Here is a 22,887-nt window from a genome sequence, read left to right on the forward strand (position 1 = left end):
GTTTGGAATTGATGTATATCAAGATCTTCAGACATTGTTGTATCTACTAATGCTCTTTCAAGAATTTCCTTGTGTGCAGGTGAAACATTTAAAATTTCTAAGATGGATATTTGGACGGGCATTTTCTGCAATTGCTCTGCTAGATTATATTGTTTTGTAGTGGATAAAATGTTAGTGGTACGACCTGGCAAAATAAATTTATCTTTTCTTCTTGTGATAGCATGAGCAGGTTCTTGATTTTTCTTTTCTTTAACTGCAATCACATTTACCATAGTATCATATGTAGGAGTTGTTAGACACAATGCACCACTGAGAAGGGGAGGGGGTGAATTAGTGGTTCTTAAAACTTTTCTTTCTTCTATCCTTGGTGAGTAACACCAGTTTGTGAATCAAGCACAATGATGACCTTATTGGTTAGTAATGAGACTAACTCAAATACACACACACACATAAGGGGACATCACATAACACCAACATATATGAGGAAAACCCAAGATGGGAAAAACCTCGGTGAGCAATGTTGTTGGAGTCTACTTCTCCAATCCAACCTCACAGTAAAACACAGCTACATAGTTTAGGGCACCAAACCAAGGAGCACCAACCCCTACCTAATTTAAGGGATACAACCCAAAGGAGAACCAACCCATGACTTTAGGGCACCAACCCAGGGAGCTACAACCCCTGCACCAAGCTACAACTTATTTTTCACAATGTAAACTTCAAATACATAAGTTGTTATTATGTTACAAGTAAATATTGCAACCTTATCAAATATCTTACTCTGTCGGTGAAGTACCTTCTCTACTTTATCAAATCACTCTTCTTCATACTCTACACTTGATGCTTCTCTGCTAGGTCTACACCTCACTCTCTGCACATCACCTGTATCACACTTTGCAGATTCTTCTCTCCGACCGGTTGAATGCTTCAACTAGGTTATCTCTTAATTCCACTCTTTTCACAAAAGCTCGTTGAGCACTTGGTTAATTTTCTCTTCCTTGTAGAAGTCTTCAACTTCACAATCACACCATATTCTTTCCTCTTCAGCAGCCACAAACAATCTCTTTGGCCTTTTTACTTATAGCCCAGATTTCCCGCGAAAAGCCAATTCAAAATCCAGGCGGTTAGTGTTTCCACACCATCCTCGAGGAAAATCAAATCCAATTAGATCTTGAACAATCTGATCTTTCTGACATCTGAATGCATATCTCCACTATAGTCCTATCTCCTCGATCACACCTTTCATTCCTGGTGATTTGATTTTTACCCTAGATAATCATTTGGTCAATAATGAAAGATCTAATTATTTGTTTCCTTCATTGCCTCAATCTTCTTAATTTGTCTTAGTTGGATCGTAGTTGTCTTCCAGACCTCAAGCCTCAAACCCCTATAATCGCTATGCAGCAAGTCCTGTGATTTGTGTGATCTTTTCATTAAAGCTGACCAACCCTATAGCAACCCTGTGGATGTACATTCTATCTTTATCCAAACTCGGGTTTTCCATGTTGACTCCATGTCGACTATTTGCCATCTTGGCACTTCAAGTCGGTCCAAGTAGGATCGCCGACCAACCACCCTAACGGTTTCTTACTTCTTCTGATTTGTTGACCCTTCCGGTCTCAACCATTCTACCGGTTACCTTATCATAGCTGCTATCATCTTGAACTGTCGATGGAACACTCAAACTGGTCTCCAAACTGGTAAGTCCTAAGAATGCTCATTCCCACAATGGGAAGGTCTTCTACAGCTGCACCTTGCTTATATAACCGGTAGACTTACAAACCGGTTACCACTCTTGATGACACCATGTCATCATTCTTCTCAAGGCTCCATCTTCTTTCAGTCAGCTCAGATTCCTCTATTTGCATCTACTCAGCCTTTCCTTTTCCCTGATTATCTTTGACCATATCATAATCGGTTTGTCAAAATGACAAACACTTCATACTTCCTCTATACAGGAATCATACCTTCTCTTCTGGTCTGGTGCATAACCCTGATCTCATGCACTTAGGGCATTCCTTCAATTCACTGGTGGAGTCGATGTAATCCTTCAAGTGTTTGCCTTTACCTCTTCAGTATTATCTCTGTAGACTATGATGCACTCATTGCATAGTAAGAGATAAGCTCCACTTACTTGATGAAGTAACACCTTGTTTTTTGCATTCTGCAATGCTCTTCATGTGGTTTGATGTGAGCACATTTACTGTCAATCATTGCTTCTCATGATGGTTTCTTCTTCATCGAGTGGGAGTTCTGTTGTTCTGCAACCTTACAGTGTACCGGTTCATTGTTCTCTTCTAGTTTTGGTGTGATTCAGGTAACATTCTTCCTCTTCATCACAAACAACCGCTCAAAACACCTCTTTATCTTAGCACACAAGTCAGGTACTAACTTATGGATTGATGACCTCTAAGATCATCTTCTTTACCTTTAACAGTGTTTTGCAACACAAAGTGTTGTCCAATATATCAAATCCTGTACTCCTTCATAATAGTGTTGCACATACATCTCTTCTATCGGTGGCCATCCCATACTAGTTGACATCAATGACAAGACAATTCCAACAATCTCCCCCTTTGGGATTGATGTCAACATATGTAGTATCTGACATACTACAAAATTATTCTCCCCCTTTGACATAATGACAAAGGGCACTGGCAGGATATTATTTCTCTTTGTATGTACCGATCACTGATAGAATACTTTCTCCCCCTTTGTCTTCATTGGATGTAACACTTCCTTTGATGCCACTTGTTATCTTATCACCAGTTGTTACATCTTCTCAAGTCACAACACTTGAGTTGGGGAACATAACCATCAACTGATACCATTTGAGTATGCAAGTCTGATGCTATTGGAACTAAATTTGTAGAAAGATTGATACCAATTGCTGATGTGATAGTGAACACTACTCACCCGTTGGTCAAACTTCAACACCTCTGCAATTTCCATCTCCTACAATCTAGGCAGTCAGTATCCTTCCAAGTTCAAACAAACCGGCTCTTCATTATGAGACTCTTCATGATGAGCACTTGAACTCCCTATGAGTCATACATCTTAGGTCCTCATCTCTGGTTAGGTACAATACCAGAACTCCATTCTTCACCATATACAAGTTGAGTTGTGCATGCGTGATCATCAGATGGTCCTTCAACTACATTTTATCCACCACAGCTTATGACATGGTCTTGGACTTACACAATGCCAGATGATGTTATCATCATGCGAAGAATAAAAAATGGTTAGCCCAAAAGAATACAAGCCTACATGATCAACCACGGGGCAAACATATGTCATTTAGGGCATATCCAATACCACCTGAGACATAAACACAACATTCCTTGCTACTGGGGTTATTGCAATGATTTTCAACTTCATTGTCTTACATAACCTATTTTGCATTTATGTCGGTAACATCCTGCACATACTGGTTAACACCTGATACCAGTTGTTAACCTTTACACATTGAATCATGCAGTAGTGATCCATCACTAATCTATAGCTGTGTAGTCAGGGAAACACTTACACACTCTTGTCATCTTCTTCCTTTATGCCGGCAACAATATTGTTTTCCAAGTTGCCCTCATTACTCAAGGGGTGAATGATAAATTTGATGCATTACTCCCCCTAAGATCCTGCATCTCCTTTAGGCCTTAGGAGATATCACCTATGCATTGAATGCACAGTGCTAGTCCATGGTCCTCTTCCTCCATACTTGCTTAATCTCATTCTTCTCCCCACTTTTGGACTTGGGAGCAGGGTTTGCCCTCTTGTGCTGATGGGCCCTCTCTTTTCTAGTTTTTGCATTACAACCAAAAATAGTGCTATAGTAGCACACAACATCCATACTAACCTCATGACAAGGGTACCTTATAATGTATCGATTTGCTCTTCTTCTTCTTGTCATGTCATTGGAGCCATCACCTAGTCTCCTTGGACACCTTGCTGGAGCAGGAATACCACTCATCTTGTTCCATGCAAGTATTTTCTTTCCATATGCTCTATTTTCACTTTTCTATAGAGCATGGCCATTTTGTCAGCCTCCATGTGACTACAGGTTCCTCTTCCTACACTAAACCTCTCCATGGCTAGATCCATTGTAGTTATGACACACAATCTTTGCATAACTGGGAGAAAGGACATGCATGTATCTACTTCTGGATACATCCTTCGTGTAAGCATGATTTCTATGAAATCCTACAATATCCTTTCTAGATCTGATTCTACACTCCCTTTCCTTATGGACATAAAGATTACATGTAAAACAGTAATCGGTAAAAGATGGCATATGACTTACATATTTGTTCTGCCATGCATGAGAGGATCTTGTAGGTTTTGCATCCCCATCTTTTTCTTTTCAAGAATGGAGCCTTGGTTTTCCATTCTGAGCAGCTCTTCCATCTGATCTCTTCTTCTTCTCCCATACTTGCTTCCCCCTATGGGTGGTAGCATTTCTTTGCCCTCTGCAGGTGGACGGTCCCCTTTGCTACTTCCTCATCTTTTTGCTTTCAGTGAGGTTTCCTTATCCCATCTTCCCCTTACCTTTGGGATCTATATGAAGATATATTTTTGCAACATTGATCTTCACTTTTGTCTGCAAGTCCACACTGGTTGTGGTTAGGTCAATCTATTTTAGAGGATCACTCCTAACTAGAGAGTTATGGGCTTTGTTTTCTTTAAGAAGCCATTGAATTATTATTTTCCTTTATCTCTAATTGAGAGGCTAGATCTTCACACCGACATATGTTTGTATCTTTTGCCTGAGTCTTCAACTCTGAGATGCATTTCTTAGATTCTTCAAGGCAATTGACTAACCAATTCTATTCCACAATAGCAACATTATTGAATAGCTTTTATTCTTTTTTAACTCTATTGAGTTTTTCAACTGTATTTACAAGCTTTCCTTCAAGGTCAACTTTTTTTGCTTCTTCATCATCAGAGGCATCTTTATGGCTAGAACTATCTGCCATGTCTTCCTCTTCATCATCATCACTTATCAACACATCTTGTTGAGGAGAGGTGATTGCCCAACCACTTTCATATTCTTGGGCCACAAGAAGTTAAACCCCTTCTTCTTCACTGTGGTGGTTGCTAGAAGATCCATCTTCCTCATCCTGATAAATATGAGATGTATTTCTCACATTTCCTTAAAATGTAGGATCTACTATTGAGGGTTCATTTCCATAGAGCTTCTTCAATCTTTCCCACAAGCTCTTTGCTATTTTGTACCTATCCATCTGTGAAGAGACATCACTGGTGAGCCCACTGAAAATAGCCTTCATGGCTTCTTCATTGCACTAGTTTCTTATTTATTCTACACATCTAGTAGGAAAATTGACCTTTCTAGGGAGACTATCAACTACTAACATCCATACATCAAACCCAAAAGAGGATAAGAAAACTTCCATTCTGCAACTCCAAATATAAAAATTTGAACCATCAAATACTAGAGCAGAGATAGATACAAAACAAACCATTGTGTCCTTAAGCCAGAATCTACCCAAGTTGGAGAACACTATTCTAACTAGGAACCTATGCTCTGATACCAATTGTTAGACACAATGCACCACTGAGAGGGGGAGGGGGTGAATCAGTGGTTCTTAAAACTTTTATTTCTTCTATCCTTGGTGAGTAACACTAGTTTGTGAATCAAGCACAATGATGACCTTACCGGTTAGTAATGAGACTAACTCAAATACACACACACACACACACACAAGGGGACATCACATAATGCCAACATATATAAGGAAAACCCAAGATGGGAAAAACCTCAGTGAGCAATGTTGCTGGAGTCTACTGCTCCAATCCAACCTCATAGTAAAACATAGTTACACAGTTTAGGGCACCAACCCCTACCCGATTTATGTGATACAACCTAAAGGAGCACCAACCCCTGACTTTAGGGAACCAACCCAAGGAGCTACAACCCCTGCACAGAGCTACAACTTAATGTTCACAATGCAAAATTCAAATACATAAGTTGTTATCATGTTACAAGTGAATCTTGCAACCTTATCAAATGTCTTACCCTGTTGATGAAGTACCTTCTCTCCTTTACCGGCTCACTCTTCTTCCTACTCTACACCTGTTGCTTCTCTCTTGGTTCTACACCCCACTCTCTACACATCACCGATATCACACTCTAAAGATTATTCTATCCGACCAGTTGAATTCTTCAACCAGGTTATCTCTTAATTCCACTCTTTTCACAGAAGCTCATTGAGCACTTGGCTGATTTTCTCTTACTTGTAGAAGTATTTAACTTTGCAGTCACACCATATTCTTCTCTCTTCAGAAGCCACAAATAATATCTTTGGCCTTTTTACTTATAGCCCAGATTTTCCACCAAAAGCCAATTCAAAATCCAGGTGGTTAGGGTTTCCTCACCATCCTCAAGGCAAATAAAATCCAATCAGATCTTGCATGATCTTATCTTTCTTACATCTAAATGCACATCTCCACCATAGTCGCATCTCCTCAATCAGACCTTTCATTCCTAGGGATTTTCTTTTTACCCTATATAATCCTTTGGTCAATCACAAAATATATGTCAGGTTGTTTCCTTCATCACCTCTATCTTCTCAATTTCTCTTAGTTGGCTCGTACTTGTCTTCCAGACCTCGAGCCTGAAACCCCTACAATCGCTCTATAGCAAGTCCTGTGATTTGTGTGATCTTTTCATTAAAGCTAACCAACCCTACAACAATCCTGTCGATGTAGATTATATCTTTATCTAAACTCAGGTTTTCCATGTTGACTCCATGTTGACTATTTACCAGCTTGGCACTTTAAATCGGTCCAAGTAGGATCAATGACCAACCACCCTAATGGTTTCTTACATATTCTGATTTATTGACCCTTTTGGTCTCAACCATTCTACTGCTTACCTTATCATATCTTCTCTCATCTTGAACTATCAATGGAACTCTCAAACCAGTCTCCAAACTGGTAAGTCCTAAGTATGCTCATTCCCACAATGGGAAGGTCTTCTACAACTACACCTTGCTTATATAACCAGTAGACTTACATACCAGTTACTACTCTTGGTGACACCATGTCATCACTCTTCTCAAGGCTCCATCTTCTTTTAGTCGGGTCAAATTCCTTTGTTTGCATCTACTCAACCTTTCCTTTTCCCTGATTATCTTCGACGATATCACAATTGGTTTGTCAAGATGAAAAACACTTCATACTTCCTCTATATAGGCATCATACCTTCTCTTCTAGTCTGGTGCATAACCCTAATCTCATGCACTTAGGGCATTCCTTCAATTCACCGATGGAGTCGGTGTAATCCTTCAAGTGTTTGCCTTTACCTCTTCACTCTTATCTCTCTAGACTTTGACGCACTCACTGCATAATAGGAGATAAGCTCCACTTACTTGATGAAGTAACACCTTGTCTTTTGCATCGTGCAATGCTCTTCATGTGGTCTGATGTGAGCACATTTACTATCATTCATTGCTTCTCATGATGGCCACTTCTTCACCCAGTGGGAGTCCTATTGTTCTGCAACCTTATAGCGTACCGGTTCATTCTGCTCTTCTAGTGTTGATGTGATTAAGGTAGCATTCTACCTCTTCATCACAAACAATGGCTCAAAACACCTCTTTACCTCAACACACAAGTCAGGTACTAACTTGTGGATTGATGACCTCTGAGATCATCTTCTTTTCTTTTACCGTTGTTCTAAAACACAAGGTGCTATCCAAGATATCACATGTTGTACTCCTTCATAATAGTGTTTCACATACATCTCTTCTATCGGTGGCCATCCCATACCGATTGACATCAATGACAACACAATGCCAACATCTATTAGGACACGTTTAACTCATGTCTTATGAATGATGACTTCAATATGCAAGGAAGCATTATGGGGATGTTGCAAGGACATGTCATCTTCTTTGGTAAATGATAAGGAGTGAGGGGTTATGAGTTGTCCCACCATGGTTTGGCATTGATCTATATCAAGATCTTCGGATGCTATTGTATCTACTAATGCTCTTTCAAGAATTTCTTTGTGTGCAGGTGAAAGGTTTAAAAGTTCTAAGATGGATATTTGCAAGGGCATTTTTTGCAATTGCTCCTCCAGTAGATTATATTATTTTGCAGTGGATGACATGTTAGTAGTAGGACCCAACAAAACAAATTTATCTTTTCTTCTTGTGATAGCATGATCAGGTTCTTGATTTTTCTTTTCTTTAACAACAATCACATTTACCACAGTATCATATGTATGAGCGTACTTTACCTTTCCTTTACCCTTACCATTATTTGTTGCTGATGATTCACCCTTCTCATAGTTTGGAAGCAGAGTTTTAAATGTTGTATGAGATTCATTTGTCGTATGTACATCCACATTACTCCATTATTAATCAAATCTTGGATGACATGTTTCAACCGCTGACAAATATCTATGTGATGTCCCTTGTTTCGATGGAAATCACAATAATGGTTATCATTCCACCAAGGGGGTTTTACTTGAGGTTCATATTTCCTTCCTTCTAGAAAAGTAATCAATTTGATTGTGAGAAGTGTCTTCAATTCTGACCCCATTGGTTCGCCAATGTTTGTAAATTTCCTTCGAAAGAAATTGTTGAAAGTTGATTTTTGGTGATTGTTGTTTTGTTGAGTTGTTGCTGAGTGAGTGGATAAATTGAAAACTGGTTGTTTTTGTTTTACATTGTTGTTATCCGCTATTCCATCATTGATGACATTTCAGTTTCTATTTCAAAATTTAGGCTTATCATTGTTATTATTACTAACATTATTGTTAGGAAGATTAACGCCTTGTTTGTATAGCTTCAACTCGCTGTTCTTTACCATAGCTTCTTCTATTCTGATACCATTATCAATCATCTTTTCAAAATTTTGATGGCATTGCATTTTTAGATGATAACTCATTTGTCCATTTAGGTTGTCAATGAATATGTCTATCTTCTCATATTCTGACACCGTTAAAGGATATCATGAAGCTAATCGTCTCCATCTCTATAGAAATATCATGAAAGGTTATCCACTCTTTTGTTTAGTGTTACATAAATTGAGCATTGTTACCTCATGTTGAATGTTAAAAGAGTATTGTGAAACAAAATTATCCACCAATTCGGTGAATGATCTAATTCCAAGTGGGAGTTTTGAGAACCATTCCATAGCTAATCCACTTAAGATTTTTGGAAATAATTTCATTAGATAGGTATCCTCATGTGCAAACTCCATACTCAGCGTGCAAAATTCTCATATATGATCCTGGGGATCAGTGCTTCCATTATATTTAGCGTATCGAGGAGTTTCACAACCTGTAGGAAATGGTATAATGTTTTGATTTCTATCGAAAGGGTAAGGACAAATTTCTTGAAACGAGTATCTTCTAACAGTTTCACTTTGCATATCTTGAATTTTTGTTTGCAGCATTTTTATTTATTGTGTAACAGATGTGATAGGATTATCAACATGATTTGTCCTTGTATGAGTGTGTGTTCTAGTATGATCTTGGTCTCTTATTGTCTCATCTCGAACCCTTCTTATGTCTTGATTAGATTTAACATGGTTGAGAATTTTGACGTCATCCTTTTTGGGAATGGAGGTTTCCTCATTTGTTCTTGTGTTATCGGGAATTGATGTGTCATACATTTTGAGACCAAAAATATCCTCATCTCGTTCATTATCAAGGGAAGAGTCACTTCTCTTTTGTGATAATATGCTCACATCAAAATCTTGGGGGAGTGTAGTACCAGATCTAGCTAACATTAGGAAGTATTTTTCTTTTTCTCCCTCCAATATTTTCTCCATAAATTTATCAAATTTAGGATCTTGTTTGATTTCTCGGAGATGTTGTTCTATTATTTCCCCTTCTTGTATTTCATTTTCTTGTTCCATGTTTCTATAATCTTCAATTATTTCCAATGTTTTGATTTTCATTTCTGCGATCTTCCATCTCTTCGCTCTAGTTAAAATGGGCATACATGTGTGTTAGATATTGTGAAAGGATTCAATTGTCTAAAAGTAGTTTTAATAAGTGATCAACTATCAATCTAAATATGATAAAGTGATATCACATGAAAAGATGGTCCAAGTGTTTAAAAGTTGGCAAGATTTCTGATCTTCGGTTTTGGAGTGCAATGATGATGATTTTGATAAAACCAAGTCCAATAGGAATGATATATCCTACGATTTGGGACAAAGTTATCCTGATCAAATGTTTCATTTTCATAATAGAGGATGATAGATCCCGATGAGAAACTATGTTTTGAGTAATCAGTTTATCAAAGAAGGTGATAATGCACTTTGAGATGTGTAGATCTTGAACTTGTTGAAGGCGAATAGTTGAAAATCTTGAGGTGTCTATTTCTAGAATCCAATTTGATAGATGATAACTTGATCAAGTGAACCAAGGAGACAATCTAAGCACATAATGACAAATAACAAGTGTTTATGCTCACTGTAAATTGACCAAGCAAATAGGACAGGTCTGAAAAGGACATGCAAGAAGACAACTCTAGACAGATAGAGACATAAATTTGTATGACACCTTATAGAACCTTGAATGACAATTTAGACAGGCTCATACGACAAACAAGAAATCTCGCACGACAAAAGACATAAACTCGTACGAGATTTCTCACAGAACTAGATGACAAAAGATGACATAAAATTATTTGCTAAGATGACTCGTACGACAATTCCCACTGAACCAAATGATAAACTAGATGCTTTGTATGGCAAACTAACAAACTCATACGACTGAGGACAGAACAGAGAAAAAAATTTGTTTGGACATAGTTTCGATCAATGAAGTTTGATGTTTTTCTTCTATTTTCCAGTTTTAGATGTCTGATTTTCTGTTTTAGGGATGAAGACACAACAAATATGTGATATGATAAGTGACCTCAAGCACAACATGCTAAATCCTATGGAAGTTAGCTTAGAGAGAAAAAATTTGCTTGCAAACCTAAGTACACACCCAATAGCTAATCAGAATATGGCTGTTGAATATCATGCATTGGATTCTCAACACCATATTATCCAACTCAAAACGCTAATGGGAAAATGATATGACAAGTGTATTGGGAGAGTTACTATCTCTCTTACACAAATATTATCCCCCTTTCAGAGGTGAAGATCGGGTAGCTTCTAATTTTAGTCGGAACTAGTAAGGGATCCATTCAGCACATCAAGGTATAAACTCAATTAAGAGGTCTCCCAGCCTTGAAAACCAAGGTTTGATAATCCCGAAGGTATGAAGGAGAGCTATTCCTGAGCACTGTCATTGACTTTATTTTCATCAAATCTATTGGCATTTTTTATGTTTTATGTTGTGGTTGTCATTGATGGACACACACTTGCATTGAGATCCTCTTTATATGTATGAGTTAGAGAACAACCGGTATTTGGTTGTATTATAGTCTTTATACTATTGATGTTTTGCGGAATGTGTTTCCCAGTCTGAAGCGGCATGTTAACCTCAAGCAGTACGAGGGATTAAAGTGGCATAACACATTTCTACTAGTCTTCATTTCTGTCAAACCGGCAACCGACACTTTATATGAACTGGTATACTCTGTGATGAGTTACCAACCGACATTGTGTGATGAGTTACCATCCACTGATTGTTTGAAGGTGTCGACACTATAGTGGTACTTTTTGTGGCATATTACCAAGTATGTCTAGGTTCATTAAACCTAGGAAATTGTAATGTAATCCTATTGGACCGACATGAAATCAGTTTCCTTTGTAAGGACATCATGTCTAGGGTTTTAGGTTGTTGAAGTTGTTGTTGTTGTGATAATTGATATTGCAGCTAGGGTTTAAGGTGGTTGAGGAGTTGGAAAGAATATGAATGTGTAGAAGACTGAAGTAATGCAGGAGTGCATTAAGAACGAGCTATCAAGGATCTAACCGAGTAGTCTGTGTTATTAGATAGATCAAACACTTGTTGATTACTCACATCTTTGACAAGTCTGTAGCCTTTAACCGGGTAGGCCCAAAAGCCTTTTGTAAATCCTCTAACAAGGTGGTTCACATCTGTGGATCTAAAATCCTCTAGCAAGGTAGTCTTTAATCGAACTTATCTCCTAACAGAGATTGAGATTCCTAACAAGATATGTTCTGGTAAAGAACATTGTAAGAACTTAACCGGTCTGGTTCCTATTCTACAGATAGTTACTTGTGAGTTCCATCTCTCTGTGGTTTTTCCCATTTGGGTTTCCACATCAAAATATCTTATGTTATGGTGTTTGTGCTTCTGTGGGTGAATGCATTATTAGCTATTTGGTTTGCATGTTTATTAACTAGTTTGTCTGTTAAATTGTTTTACCGATTTACTGCTAGTCTTGCAAAGTGTTTAAGTACAAAGATTTCTGGCATACTAATTCACCCCCCCTCTTAGTATTCATCAATTGGTATCAAAGCTGACTTTTCTATAAGTTTAACCACTTGGAAAGAGATATGGGGGAATACACATTGAGGGTACTGACCCACTGGCTCACTTAGTCTGAGCAAGCCTATGATGATCTTATGGTCAAATACAAGGCACCCCAAGCAAAATGAAGATAACATGCAGAAAAGTTGATGGAGCTATCTAAAAATAGTTCTTCAGATGAAGCAGACATGGAAGCCCTAATTGTTGAAGTAAATAAGTTGAATGAATTAAACTCCAACCTGAGAAAGGAGTTGGAAGGATTGACTATCTGGATGTATCAAGAGCTTGAGAACCAGAGAAAAGATGAAGGCCTAGTGAAAGAAAGAGATCATGAGAACTCCAAGCTGAAACAAGAAATGAGTGCCCTAAATGCTCAACTCCATGAAAGCAAAGGTGGAAAAGGAAGACATGCAAGGAGAACTGAACACTGCCATCTTTGAGAATGAAAACCTGTTGGAAGAAAATGCTGCTATTTCCAAAGAACTCTCTGAGTCAAAGGAAATACTTGCTAAGTTCAACAAGAGTATTGTCAAGCTAGAGAAAAAGCTTGAATTTGCCAAACCGGTCAAGAATACCAATGGACTTGGTTATTCCATTCATGAGGAAGGGGAGACCTCTGGTACAAATGCTGGATCAACAAAGAAGCAACCGACATCAAAGGATAAAGGTAAGAAAAAGTTTAAATATGTTTGCTTTAACTGTCTTAAAGAAGGACATACTGTAAATGTGTGTAGGAGTAAGGCTTACAACAATTTTCCTTATTTCCTAAATGATAAGCCTAGATCCTATAGATTTGATGGTAACTATTATGCATGCAACAAGTATGGGCATAGAGCATCTGAATGTAGGTCTGTTATGAATAACACTGGAATATATCCTTACAGAACCCAGGGAGCTGGTCCTGAACCTTTTGTGAACTGGAATCACAACTGGTTTAATGCCTTCAATCATCAGCCAAGAAGCGGTGGTTATCAAGCGACAACCAGATGGAGAGAAAATTGTATGATCTATCATGATCATGGTCATACTACTGCAACATGCAAAAGGAAGAATGGGAACATGAACAATGGACCTTGGAGAGCACCTGGATTGGTTTGCTATCACTGCAACAAACCGGGTCACATTGCCAGATTCTGTAGATCAAGAAAGAACATATCTGATGATATACTAGTCACTCGGAAAGGAAACATTGATGTTGACACTGTTCAAGCGGACATGAATAAAATCAGGAAGGAGAAACCAGTGGTGTTACAAGAGGAACCGATTTCTGCACCTAGTGTGGAAATCACGGAACCGACAAACTAAGCTTCAAAAAGCTTAGGGGGAGCAAACGGCTAAATATTTCGAACCCCCGATTTACACCAATAAAAGACCTTAACCGGTATGTTATACTTGTCATTTGGTAGAAGACCAGAAATGGTAAAAAGGCAAATTAGGGTTTATGCCCTTATAAAGGAGCATTAATGATAGTAGGTGAGGAATATGTTTAAAAGCATTTTTCAAATCATTTCTTACTATCAGTTTTCGAGTGAAGAAAATTTTTTCAAAGAGGAGAGCGATGAAAAGGCGATTTGAGCAGAGACTTTGAGAAATTGAGAAACCACGAAGGAGATTCAAATTCAAACTAGAAATGGTCAAGTGGAGAACACAAAATGGTGATTCAGCAACCGACGCAGTGTGAAGTGAAGGAGAATCGGTAAGCCCTAATTTCACATGTTTCAAAAGGTATTTCTTGAGTTCTTAAGATTTCTATCATGGCTTCCACATCTCATACCAGTTCTAGTGCATCTGTTGAGTCTGCAAGTTTTATTCAACGGAAGTTCAAGTATAATTCCCTATCACAAGTTCCAACTGGTGTGATAGTAGAAGAGGGAATTTCTGACTACATAGATTGCAAAATAGAAGACCTAGGGTCTCTAGCTATCCACACCTAGTTAGGTTTATTTTGTGGTAAAGTTAAGAAGATCAAACCGGAGTTTAATATTTTGGAAAAGAAAAAGCTCCACAATGTTGTTTACTTCCTGGAAGATTTCATAGAGGATCATATAAGGATCATTCTGAACAGAGTCCATGGTGATAAGATGTACCTAGAGAGAACACATGACATCACGCCACAGGCAATTCATGCAGTCACCAGATTCTACAACATAGGGTAAGTGCCAACCCTAAGAATGGTAAGCAAAACTAAAATTTCCAAGCTCACCGGTTCAGTGAGCGACTCACATGGCATGACAGGTAAATTCTATCAAGGATGATTTGGTTAAGTATGCATGTATGGTGATTGGATACCGGACATTTTGAGCCAACAAAATTAACTTTGTATCTACTGCAGCGGTAAATGTCGCTTACCGGATGATAAAGGAGAATGCATCATTTGATCTGTGCACTTTTATGTAGAGACAACTCCTATTGAATCTGAAGGTGATCAAACAGGATAATGCACTTAGGTTCAAGTTTGGACAACTACTGGTTGGCTTGTTCTTCTATTTTCAAGGCTACTTCCAGGAGTAGGAGATGTCCAATGGTCTAGTGACCAACCGGTGACCAAGCAAATCAAGGAAAAAATTGAAGCAATTGGAATCGGCTACCTTGATGTTCTGAACAAGTATTTTGATGAGTTCAGAAGGAAAATGAGCCAAAGAGTGAGGATATCAGGTGACATCATCAAGAAATATGAAGACGACATCTGCTTCACCATCCAAGTAGATAAATTGCATAATGGAGGCTGTTGAGCCTAGACAGGAAGAAGTGGAGCCACTGGGCTATGAGGTGATGTACGATATGCTGGAAGGGTATTCCTCTATCCTTATTGCCTCACTGCTTGATCCTAAGGCAAAGAGAACCGACACCTACCTAGAGAGGATAGCACCGGTTGAGGAACCACAAGCAATGAAAGAAAAGGAACTGACAATGAAGAAGGCAAAGGCAGTGCCTGTAGCATCAACACCGGTTACTACTGCAAATCCAAAAGTGACTAAGTGGTCACTAGCTAAAAAGAAACTAGAAGCTACACTGGCTAAAGTGTTCTAGAGAAAGAGGAAGACAAGGAACACCTCTCCAGACTCAGAAGAAACTTTATCTGAGGAAAAGCCAAAGAAAACACGTCAAACAAAGAGGAAGACAAAGAATAAAATGAAATCATCTGCACTGGTAAATATAGATATATCTTCCTACAAACCTTTGACACATTGTCAAAGAACAATAAAGAATATTAGGAGAAAAGTGCTAAATTACTTACTTGAGTGTTTTAATGACTTTAATGAGGATGAAAAGGAAGCGGTTGAAAAGGAAATAATACAGTATTTATGTGTTAATGACTAGTCGCCCTCAGAGTTTAAATCGCAGACACTGGATTCTTTATATATGTCATTAGACAATAGATGACACATTGCCATAGAGAAAGAACAGGAAATTATTGAGAAAGTTTTTGCACAGTACTTTCTCGACCTCTCAAATTCTGAATTGTTTGATGTTATTGACCAAAATAAAGGACTCTTCTTCACTAGAAAAAGAAGACTCTGGTTGTTAGAAGGTAGAGTTGCTGATGTCGAAAAAGACACTCATCTATATATGAGAACTGCTGTCTAGACTCACAAAGTGCATCTAGCCAACCGACAAGTTGAAGAAGAACTGGTTATATCCAAACTGGACAAAGTATTTGATGATGAAGGAAATCCGGTTGTTGAACTGATCGACACTATTGATGTCGATGCTCTGGACGTTGAGGATGATACTCAGGAAATACCATTTGAGGCAATAGGATAGAAACAATAGGCTAAACAGGCTGATAAGCAAGCCGAGGAAAGATATGAAGTGGCAAAGGAACAGGCAGAGCAGAGGAAAGAGGAAGAAGAAGTGAAGCAGAAAAGGGATGAAGAAGAGAAGAAGAAGAAAGATGAAGAAGAGAAGAAGAAGGATGAAGAAGAGAAGAAGAAGAAAGATGAAGAAGAGAGAAAGATGAAGACTGAAGAGGAGAAGAAGAAGAAGGAGGAAAAAGAGAAAGAGAAGCAAGAGGATGAAAAGAAAAAGAAGGAAGAAGAAGATAAGGAACAAGAGAAGAAGAAGGAAGTAGAGAAGAAGAAGAAGGAAGAGGAAGAAAAAGAAGAGGAAAAGAGGAGAGAAGCAGAGAAAAGGAAGAAGGAAGAGGAGGATGAGGAAGTGGAGAAGAGGAGAGAAGCAGAGAAGAAGAAAGTGGAAGAAGACAAAGCAAGAGAAGCAGAGAAGAGCACCCAGATGGAGACTCCGAAGGCAATCGGGAGTCAAGACAAATCGGCTAACCTCACCAGTCCTATTGATCTCCAATTTGCAAGTGAAATGGAGATAATGCAGAGTATCAAGGTAGCTCAAGAGCACCTTGAAATCATTCGACGGAAAAAGGAGCAGGATGTAATTCAAGCAGCTGTGGATACGCTTACTGGTTTGATACCCAGTACAAATCTTCCAAACACCAATTCATCACTAGCTAGACTTAAGCTCCTATGCACAGTAGTGGATGATCAGGTGCAGAGCCTTGAAGAGGCAGTAGAGGCTAATGTCAAGATGGAGCATCAAAAAGCTCTTAATATAGCTCTGGTGAAGAAGTTGAATGAGCTCCAGACTGAACTGAAGAAAGAACAAAAGGATATAAGGGATGTTGTAGATGAGGGGAATTTGCTACTCAGCAAAATTTGCCAACCCCATCTGTTCTATGATGATGTGCTAGCTCAGAAGCAAAAAATTGAAACGGACATACAGTCCTACTTGAGCATATTCAAGCTGCCTTATGAATCCTTTACAACTTATGGGCAAACCATTCACCGGTTTCACATCCAGTCAGCGAAAATGGAGCAAGAGATCAGCACTCGGTCTAGAGATTTGTAGGAGCTACAACTAGTTATACTCCCATGATTACAAATTCTTCAGAAGTGCTATCTGAACCTGGATGCCCTAATAGTTACACAGGAGATGAGCACAATTGATGCCATGGAAGAACAGGTCTCCCAGATGCAGACAAAGTGAGAAGTAGCCACCTCACTACTTGAGTCTTGGTCTTTGTCATTGAAACAATTTTTGCAGGACTTTAAATCTATTTTTGACAAGTATCATTCCTTGTTGTCATAAACTTTTATTATTTTTAATATCAAGTGAAAACAGGGTTGTTCAGTTGTACTTTGTCATTGTTGGCAAAGGGGGAGAAGAATTCTATTGGGAGAAGTATCTGGTAATCAAATTTTGATTATATGCTCTGTATATCTCAAATGTTTATGCTCTATATGCAAAATTTCTATACATTGTATTGTTAAAGGGATAGTGTATATGCTTAGGGGGAGCAATTTTGTTAATGGCATGATTTTGTTGTAAAACACTTAGATGTCAAAATTTTATTTTCCTAAGTGTTGCCATCAATGCCAAAAGGGGAAATTGTTGGAATTTTTGATGTTTTATGTTGTGGTTGTCATTGATGCACACACACTTGCATTGAGATCCTCTTTATATGTATGAGTTAGAGAACAACCGGTATTTGGTTGTATTATAGTCTTTAGATTATTGATGTTTTGCAGAATGTGTTTCCTGATCTGAAGCAGCATGTTAGCCTCAAGTGGTACGAGGGATTAAAGTGGCATAACACATTTCTACCAGTCTTCATTTTTGTCAAACCGACAACCGACACTTTATATGAACCGGTATACTCTGTGATGATTTACCAACTGACATTGTGTGATGAGTTACCATCCATCGATTGTTTGATGTTGCCGACACTATAGCGGTGCCTTTTATGACGTATTACCAAGTATTTCCAGTTTCATTGAACCTAGGAAATTGTAATGTAATCCTATTGGACCGACATGAAATCAATTTCCTTTATAAGGACATCATGTCTAGGATTTTAGGTTGTTGAAGTTGTTATTGTTGTGATAGTTGATATTGCGGCTAGGGTTTAAGGTGGTTAAGGAGTTGGAAAGAATATGAATGTGTAGAAGACTAAAGTAATGCAGGAGCGCATTAAGAATGAGTTATCAAGGATCTAACCGAGCAGTCTGTGCTATTAGATAGATCAAACAATTGGTGATTACTCACATCTTTGACAAGTCTGTAGCCTTTAACTGGGTAGGACCAAAAGCCATTTGTAAATCCTCTAACAAGGTGTTTCACATCCATGGATCTAAAATCCTCTAGCAAGTTAGTCTTTCATCAGACTTATCTCCTAACAGAGATTGAGATTCCTAACAGGATCTGTTCTAGTAAAGAACATTGTAAGACCTTAACCGGTCTGGTTCCTATTCTGCAGATAGTTACTTGTCAGTTCCATCTCACCGTGGTTTTTACCATTTGGGTTTCCACATAAAAATATCTTTTGTTATGGTGTTTGTGCTTCTGTGGGTGAATGCATTATTAGCTATTTGGTTTGCATATTTATTAACCAGTTTGTCTGTTAAACTGTTTTACTGGTTTACTGCTAGTCTTGCAAAGTGTTTAAGTACAAAGATTTTTGGCATACTAATTCACCCCGTTCTCTTAGTATTCATCAAAATCATGTTTATTTTAGAGTGGGTTGGACTACTTGGTGTTAGCCATTCCCACTTGGGTCATTCCCCTCTCACCAGCCTTAATGGCTTTGGCCATATAGGCTCCTTTGGAAGGCAGGCCCGCTAAAGATATGCACTATTGAAAGAAAAAGATGAGTCTATTTTTCTGATCACCTGAGAAAGGTGAGAGCATACTTGCCTATCATCAAAACACATAAGACATGTTTTTTCATTTTTATTAGCAAAATAAGTGTGCCTAGAAAACTTAAAGAAGATACAAATTTTGGTTGAGTCCTTCTAGGAAACTTGCGAAATAGATATGTTAGTAGTCATGATGTGTTTTAATAAAATAAAATTTTGATAAGCATAATCTTTGATAATCGTCCTGCAAAAACTAGTTAGTTTCTCAAAAAACTCACAAACAGACCAAGGTTAGCATTAGTAATAATCAAATTGAAGCATGAAAACCCTAAAATGTAATCTATTTTGAAAACACAGAAGCAAAAATTCATACAAAAATTCTCACCTGATCGTATAACAATTCTCACCTGCTTGTACAAGGGCACAAAGGAGCTCATGCAAGACAAAAAGGGAACTCATACAAAATTCTGAATCGGACCCAACCAAAAACCTGCTAGATTGAAAATTTGATGATGTTAAGAGGCCCAAAATGAGATTTTCGGCCCCACAGTAGGTGCCAAAATGTTGTGCCTGTGAAGTGTGATACCTGCATCTGCAACACAAACACTTAGTAGATCATTACAAGCATGGTTAGAAAATTAAAATCAAATGAAATATGAACCATGACAAAGCAACCTATCACCTCCTAAGAGATGCAAGTATGGATTTGCTGTCAGATCTGGATAAGCAATCCTAGTGATTTGACTACACCTAGACAGAGGATTTAAAATGATGATGATATGCAAACTAGATGAGACTGATTATGCTATATTGATCCAAGAGGCTAATTAAGCTAATGATAAGCATGATTAAGCTATGATGATGCAATTAAGCTAGAAAGAGATTGATTAAGCTACATGGTTCAACAATTATGCTAAAAAATGATCAAGTTAAGCTATATTGCAATTGCCTATAACAACAATGCTGAAATGATATTCCTATAGCAACAATGCCTAAATTGATAATGAGATGGGTCCTTTGTGCTCCAAAATGGGGGATATTTATAGGATTTTCGAGGCCAGGTGTGAGGTGGCAAGAATCAATAGTCAAGATTGAGTCTAAAGATATCAAAGGTGAAATGGAGGAGGTTGGATAAGAGGTTGGAGGAAGGGACACTTTTCATCTCTATGGTGACGAGTGTCAAGAAGCCTTGCTCATGAGAGGGAAAGTGTCCAAGGGAGGAGACATGTGGCCAAAGTGTCATGCGTCTCAAGGGAAGAATACCCACACCATAAGAGGTTAGAATAAAGAGGTTAGGATGTGCAAGATAGGATAAGATTAGGAAAACCCAAGGTTAGGTGGAATTGGTTAGGTTAGGGAGATGGTTAGGCTATGTGGTTAGAAGTTAGGAGGAATGTGAGTAATTTGAATTTAAAAATTCAAATAATAGGAAAAGATTAATTAATTTTCAACAACTCATAAATTGATTTGTTTTAATTAATTAGGGGACTAGAAGAATTGATTGAAATGGGGGGAGGATTAATTAATTTGAATTAACTAATCAAAGGGGACCGTTGAAATGAACCTTTTAGATAAATCTTTAGGTTTATTAATAAGTAGATGAAAGGGAGAATTTAATGAAATTGATAATGGATTCAATTAAATTAGGGAGGGGGATTAATTAAATAATTGCTTATTTAATTAATTATCTTTAGAACATTTTTATGTGTATATAGTAAGTGCCACTTGAAAGTAAATTGAAATAGAAAAGCTATAAATTAGCGACCAGTCCCAAGTAAGGAAAATCTAAAACCACATTACTCACAATAATGAGAAATTCAAAACAAAATAAATAATTCATTGAATCCACATCACAAGGTGACTAATATCAGTTATGCCAAAGGGAGTAACCGCTACCCAACACTTAAGAGTTCAATGCCCTTGAATGGGTAGATAGTGTGCACCTTGTGACTATGACCTTTGCTTAGCTTTTGTATTCTCATAATTTCCTTTCACACAATGGATCCCTTCTCATGAGATCCACATGAATGCCTTTAGAAAAGAAATATAATTTCAAGAAAAAAGATTGGGTTGATTGAGTACATCTGGATCTACACAAGAGACACACACACATCAATGTTGTTGTATCCACGTGTCCTTTATACCTTGAGATCAAATTCTTTATGTCATAATATAAATATAAATGTTGAATTCCTCCATGAATACTTTAAGAGATAAAACTAATACATCATTACACTCTATATACAACTAACATCACAATGGTGATTGAGTTCCTTCATTAACCCATTAGGTTTTGGCAGATTTATACTCAGATAGAATACTTGATAGTCTTCTTACACACTCAAATATTGCTGACCAATTTTCACTCATGTAGGCTAAGCATCTACCGTTATTTAACCTATGTCATTCATGTGTGGGGTATCCATCCATTGCATCTATACACTTAGAACCAATCACATTCATCTATTTTTCAGTAGCCTCCTCTTACCAAGATATCATAAGGAATCTGATTTACTCCTATATCTCAAGTTAGGGATAATTTAGTGTAACACCACATTTATCCTTTATAACCATAATTTGTGTTAACATATCATTCATCTTGTACTCGTGTTTATTCATCCCTTTAGGGCTTAACTTCACCAATAAATGAGAAATAACCAAACCTTCCTCCTAGACCGCAAACATCATCTTTCAATTCCTTATCTTAACTTTGCATGATCTCCAATGGCTAGGCTATGCTCTAGTTCTCTATGATCAACTTATTCAACCAATCCAAATTCTTGATATCCAATCTTTCCTTACTCACATCCATTACACATTAAATTCACTACTCTAAATCTCCACTCAATGATTTATGATACAACATCAATATTATATATACCAATCAAATCAACCATTTACCTCTTTCATTACTTTCGCTTGATCCCATCACCATGGCCTTTTAACTCCATCCTTCCTTCTTAATCATAAACCTAAAAGGTTTCGTTGTGCATCGATAGCAACATTAGTCCCCTTAGTCAAGCAATAACATCAACCATAAGACAACAAAATTCACATCATTATAACATTGCTTGATTCACAATAAACTTAATTAGTCTCAACAAAACAACCTCTGATCACCTTCCCAACAAAACATCCCATCATGGCCAAAGATGTAAACTATGTTTTGGATGACCATTGTTTGGATTTAGACAACAATTTGACAGTACAAATTTTTGTCATTCATAACTTTCACACCAAACATTATTAGGACAATATCTCTAGTATAAATGTTGAAAACCTAGTTATTAACATCATATCCACTTTTTGTGAAGATCCAACAGTGAAATAAAAATTTATGCCCTCTGTTTCAGGACTCTTTTTGACTATCCTAGAACAAGAAAGACTATGTTACAGTCTACCTACTACATAAAATAACTCTCCCAATACATAACCATTTGAGGCTAAATAAATTCCATATGAAATAACATAGTACACTATCATTATCCAAAATATCATGATTTGGAATAGTTTAAAATAAAGTTATGGTCAAACACTTCTCATTGACCCTGTCACAGTAGGTTTCAAACAGTTTTAGAAAAATTGTCATATCTTCTTCAATTCCTAACCAAATTAAATCACAAAAAAAAATGAGGATTCATAGACCTTTCCAACAAATATATCCTTTTTCATTATGATTCCTCACATGGTCATACCAAACACTGCAACAGGACTATTGGAGGGAGAATCTGGAAGGTGCAATCCTAGAAACACTCATATCTTCCTCAATATTGCACCAAGTGTGATGAGACTTTAATAGAAATGAATTTTACT

The sequence above is a fragment of the Cryptomeria japonica genome, chromosome 3 (assembly GCF_030272615.1).
Source record: "Cryptomeria japonica chromosome 3, Sugi_1.0, whole genome shotgun sequence".
Classification (NCBI taxonomy): Eukaryota; Viridiplantae; Streptophyta; class Pinopsida; order Cupressales; family Cupressaceae; genus Cryptomeria; species Cryptomeria japonica.